At 39.1% G+C, this 5,553-nt stretch overlaps 1 pseudogene across 1 annotated transcript; it reads left to right on the top strand.

Annotated features, from left to right (window-relative positions):
• Window positions 1-634: 634 nt before the first annotated feature.
• Window positions 635-5,282, top strand: LOC148200026 (pentatricopeptide repeat-containing protein At4g38010 pseudogene; annotated as a pseudogene). Its single transcript, XR_015785662.1, has 2 exons — window positions 635-4,433; window positions 4,729-5,282. The product of XR_015785662.1 is annotated as a pentatricopeptide repeat-containing protein At4g38010 pseudogene (transcript).
• Window positions 5,283-5,553: the final 271 nt, after the last annotated feature.

The raw sequence follows: 5,553 nt of genomic DNA, 5'->3' as shown, positions 1-5,553 counted from the left end.
ATCCAACGGTCCCACTTTCGAGACTCTACCACTACCCAGAGGCTGGAAAATCAAAACCCAAAACGGTGCGTAACACGAAGCCCTCATAACAACAACCACCTTACAGTCCTATAGTTAACCCAAATACATAAGACGAACGGTTAACTCGGACTTTTGGGGGCTTATGTACGGAATGATATTATTGGTCAATACCACTTGGGCCACTATTAAGCCCGCGATCGTATAACTAAGCTAATGAATTCCAGCGAAGGATAAAACGTTCGCATATGACGCAATTAAAATCTAAGCGGTTAGGATAAGTTTATATTTTATTCTGTTTATATTTTTATTCTGTTTACATTTTATTGGGCTTATGCCAACTTAATGTGCATAAAACAACTTATAAATACAAAGCCAGGACCGCAAGGCCAGGTGAGTCCTCCCCCTCGGTTGGAGATTGGAAAGTTGCTGAACGATCGAAGTGCAGAAGTAGCGAGCGTTAAAAGATAAAGGACCACCGAACGATCAGAAATACGGAGAGAGCGAGCGTCCGGTTCAGTGTCAAAGTTGCATCTGCCAGGTTAGTATCTCGGTCCCACTAAATTCATACCGAAACAACTACTGTTCTTGATGTTATGTGTTGTATGTTTGGTGACTCTGTAATCTTGATTTTTTTCCTTTAATTCTGTGTTCTTGATCGATGATGTGCGAGCATTTCTTGTGTGTTGATTTGAAAATGAGTTGAACTCGTACACATTTTAATTCTTTTTGGAATTAAACGACCCCAAGGTGGGCGTGCATGACCGAGTTCTCGAGAGTTGAGTTCAACGATTAAAAAAAAAATATTGTTTTTAGCTTTTGTAAATTCTTAAAAAAAAATCTGATTTAGACTATGTGACTCCACATAGTTGAAATTCCTTAGGGAATTACATGACTCTATAGTGAGCATGACACGAATTTTTGACTACATAGAGACAATCAATGAAAAAAGACGAAAAAAATCTAGTACTAAATTTTTACACTGATTGTGAAATTTCATTGCTCTGTTAGAAGAAGGATAGCTATACTGATTCGGTATACTCAAAAGACACCGTTGGTACAAAATGGACGATCTAACAAGGATTATATTTCAGTAAATTTCGCCTTACTGATCTTGTCTTTTATGGACTCGACCCCCCCTTTTTGACTGTACAAGAATATGTGGAGTTCAAGATGTCTGGAAGCACAGGAGAACGTTCTTGGAGATGAGTCTAATGAAAGAAAAAAAAATACTCTAATTAGGGTTAGAGGATGTGGGAACGTAAACTCCTTGTGATTTTGATAACCTTGTGTGCCAATAACTAAGCGTGGCTATGTCCACTCATAAACAGTGAAAGATTTTGGATGGATTGTTTGAGAACTGATCACTACCATGAGCAAGGCTGGGCAATCTCTGAAATCGGTTCTCTTGGATTTGATTCACAAGAGCAATGGCTTGAGATCCTTCAAGCAAATTCATGCGCATCTATTGACTTCTGCCCTTGTTGCCAATGACTTGGTTATTTCCAAAGCTGCAATTTTTTTGGGAAAACATGTTACAGATGTTCATTACCCTTGTAATTTCCTGAAGCAATTTGATTGGAACTTGAGCTCTTTCCCTTGCAATTTGCTGATTTCTGGCTATGCCTCTGGCCACTTACCCTGGCTTGCAATCCTGATTTATAGATGGACTGTTAGGAATGGTTTTGTGCCTGATGTGTACACTATCCCAGCAGTTTTGAAATCTTGTGCTAAGTTTTATGGGATTGTAGAGATTAAACAGTTTCATTCCGTAGCTTTGAAGACTGGCTTGTGGTGCGACATTTATGTGCAAAACACTCTTGTCCATGTGTATTGCATTTCTGGGGACACTGTTGGTGCTGGCAAGGTGTTTGATGACATGCTTGTGAGAGACGTGGTCTCTTGGACTGGCTTGATATCTGGGTATGTCAAGGCTGGGTTGTTTAATGAGGCCATCGCATTGTTTTTGAGAATGGATGTGGAACCTAATGTAGCAACCTTTGTCAGCATACTTGGGGCTTGTGGGAAATTGGGTTGTTTAAATTTGGGGAAAGGAATTCATGGGTTGGGTCTCAAATGTCTGTTCGGGAAGGAGTTGGTGGTATGCAATGCTGTGTTGGATATGTATATGAAGTGTGAGTCTGTCACTGATGGAAGGCAAATGTTTGATGAGATACCTGAGAAAGATATTATTTCTTGGACTAGTATGATAAGCGGGTTAGTGCAGTGCCAGTATCCCAGTGAATAGCTGGACTTGTTCTGCCAAATGCAAGGCTCAGGTTTTGAGCCGGATGGAGTTATACTTACTAGTGTGCTTTCTGCTTGTGCCAGCCTTGGGCTTCTTGACTACGGTAGATGGGTCCATCAGTACATTGATCAATGCCGTATCAAGTGGGATGTTCATATAGGAACTACATTGGTTGACATGTATGCAAAGTGTGGTTGTGTAGACATGGCGCAGCGTATCTTCAGTGGAATGCCTTCTAGGAATATCCGTACTTGAAATGCCTATATAGGTGGTCTAGCAATAAATGGACTTGGGAGGGAAGCATTGAAGCTATTTAAAGATTTGATAGTGTCAGGTGCAAAGCCTAATGAAGTGACATTTCTTGCTGTTTTAACAGCTTGCTGCCATTCTGGCTTGGTCAGCGAAGGCCGAAAGTATTTCAATGAGATGTCAAGTCCCCTCTACAACCTTTCTCCCTGGTTAGAACACTACGGCTGCATGGTTGATTTACTCTGCAGAGCTGGACTGGTGGAGGAAGCTGTGGAGTTGATAAAGACAATGCCCATGTCCCCTGATGTGCAGATCATAGGAGCGCTTTTGAGTGCCTGTAATACATATGGGAATGTTGGATTCACCCAAGAAAGCTTGAAATCACTGCAGAATTTTGAATTTCAAGATAGTGGCATATACGTGCTTCTTTCTAATCTGTATGCCTCTAACAAGAAATGGGCTGACGTGAGAAATGTCAGGAGACTGATGAAGCAGAAAGGAATAAGCAAGGCTCCTGGGTCTAGCATTATAAGGGTGGATGGTAAGAGTCATGAATTTTTAGTTGGAGACAGTAATCATCCTCAAAGTGAGGATATTTACGTACTATTGGACATCATTGCCAATCAAATATACTCTGAGGGGCATATTAATACCCTCTGCTAATCAGACAAGCACACTTGACCCTGAGCTCACGTATTTTGTTTCTCTTACGTACACATCTGAGGAGGCTATTATAGAAGTAAATATAGTAAATAAGGATAGAAATATTCTTACCAGATAATTATAATAAATAGGCATAATTACTATTATTCTTTACCTTTTCGGGAAGGAGTAATTAGTATTAATAAAGGAGGAACCTAGGGTTTAGGGAGGAAGTTTTGATTAAGGAGTTTTGTCAAAGAGGTTAGGCTCTCAGGTAACTGACGGAGACCCTGTTATTGGTTGTTTATTGTGATACCAATATTTCCATTTAATAAAAAGTTTTATTCAGTCAAATACCATTGTTTATTCCTGTGGGAGTGTAAAAGGTTGTGAGTGGCAAGTTCACGTACTCAGGTACGTAACACAAGCTGACAGGGAGATCTGAAGAGGAAGAGGGCACACCTGCTGCCATTGAGTTTCAAACTTTTGAGAGTTAAACCACTTCAGCCATTGTGAGCTCCACACCACAGTTTTATCAAGACTCAGGTCAACCTTGGCAACCTCAATTTGGTGAATCAGAGCAACAAGATGCATACTCTCCAGATTGTATGGCACACATGTGGAAGGTAGCAGCAAAGTTTGCTAGGAATGAACCTGAAAAGGTAGCTGGTGAATCAAGAAAACAGGTTTTCTCTGAACTGAATATTCAAATTAATATTGATGAGGTTCAAATTCATTTTAAAGCTTTTGATCTAGTTAAAGTTGAACCCATAAAACCTGCCATTGATACTGCTGTTTTGATGCCTGCACACACTCACATTTTAGATTCAGTCTTTCACGTAGAACACATTGATATACCTGATGCTGTTTATGATGTGTGCACTGAGCTTGATCACAGTTTTGATGATAATTTTGTGCAATGTGCTGACTCAATTGATTCCGTTGTTGTTGCTGAAGACAATTTTTATGAGTCAATACAGGTTTATTCTAACCTTGAAACTCCCACTGCCACATCTGAATTTCCTATGCCATTTGATGCATTTGATTGTATGTGCTTAGATCTTATAGAGCCTGTTGTTAACACTGCTGAACTTATTGACTCTAAGGTTATTAAAGCAGCATTTGAAATTGAGCATATTGATGTGTGTCTATTGCTGTTACAGAGTTATACACTGATTTTGACACTATTTCAATTGATGGTAGCTGTGCAGAATGTGATGTTGTGGCCACTGAATCCTCTCATACTGGTGAGGTTGTCTTTGATGAATTAGTCCAGGTTAACTCTGAATTTGATATTGCTACTGGTATAGCTGAAATGCACACTATTTTTAATCCTTTGCTTGAGTTACCTGTTGTGCCTGATGCTCCTTATAATTCTGAATTGGTAGAAATAATATTTTCTGTGAGTTATACAAATGCATCTACTGATGGGTGCTTTGATTCTGATGCTTATATTCTGGATGATCTGTTAAATGATTCTGATTTTTCCTGTGACAGTTCTGCACAATGGGATGATTCAATTGTTCATATTAACTTTGATCTGGATGTTGTTGATGATATACTTAGTGCAGGTACTGATATTGAGGAGGTTGCATACACTGAAGGCACAAAGGTTACCCTTTGGAGGTAGGAAAGAATCTCAATGGATCTCAAAGAACCTGGACCACACAGAATGAACAGAAAAGGCACGAGGAGCGCTGGTCGATGTAGCAAGGTGCTTGGAAAGTGCAGAACCAGCTGAAAGCCTTGAATGGAAAGCTGTTATTGCTGCAGCAGAGAGATGGGAAGGAGCTAATGCACACCTTGGCTGACCATGGAGCGAAACCAATACCAATAAGCCTTTTCTTTACCCTTCTCTTCTTTTGTAGTTATAGGTCTCTATTAGTAGCTTGCATAATAATAGGTAGTATAGTAAATGATAAGATACAAAATGTGTTTTTCATAAAAGTAAAAAGAATCAATTTTGATCTGTGGCCAATTTGAACAATTTTTTTTATGTAGCTTTGTAGTTTAGTGTTGTTTTTTCTAGTTCTGTTCATGTATATTCTTGTGCTCTTCTGTGTTCAATTCTTTAGTTCTATTTTGTACATACTTCTGGTTCAATTTGTTTTCTTTTTCAATTCTATCTGATGTTGTCTATCTTGTGCATACCTGTGGTTGTTTGTGCTGTTTAGGAGCCTTACCCACTGACACATTGAGGGCAATGTGCCTCTTAAGTGTAGGGGTGGGAAGGTATAGGTTGAAATTTTTGTTTTAATGTAAATATAGATCCGTTTAGCATTAGTTTTAGTAATAAATAGGGGAAAAAAAATTTTTCCGACGATGTTTTTTTTTCCCTTTAGTTTAGGTCTGATTTGGTTTCTGAAGCTGTAAATACCTACTTTCATAATCTGTTT

Source organism: Vigna umbellata, chromosome 4 (assembly GCF_029865625.1).
Source record: "Vigna umbellata cultivar VRB3 chromosome 4, Vumbellata_1.0, whole genome shotgun sequence".
In the NCBI taxonomy this organism is placed as follows: Eukaryota; Viridiplantae; Streptophyta; class Magnoliopsida; order Fabales; family Fabaceae; genus Vigna; species Vigna umbellata.
Note: the sequence above shows the minus strand (reverse complement) of the source record. Positions and strands in the feature narration are given on the sequence as shown.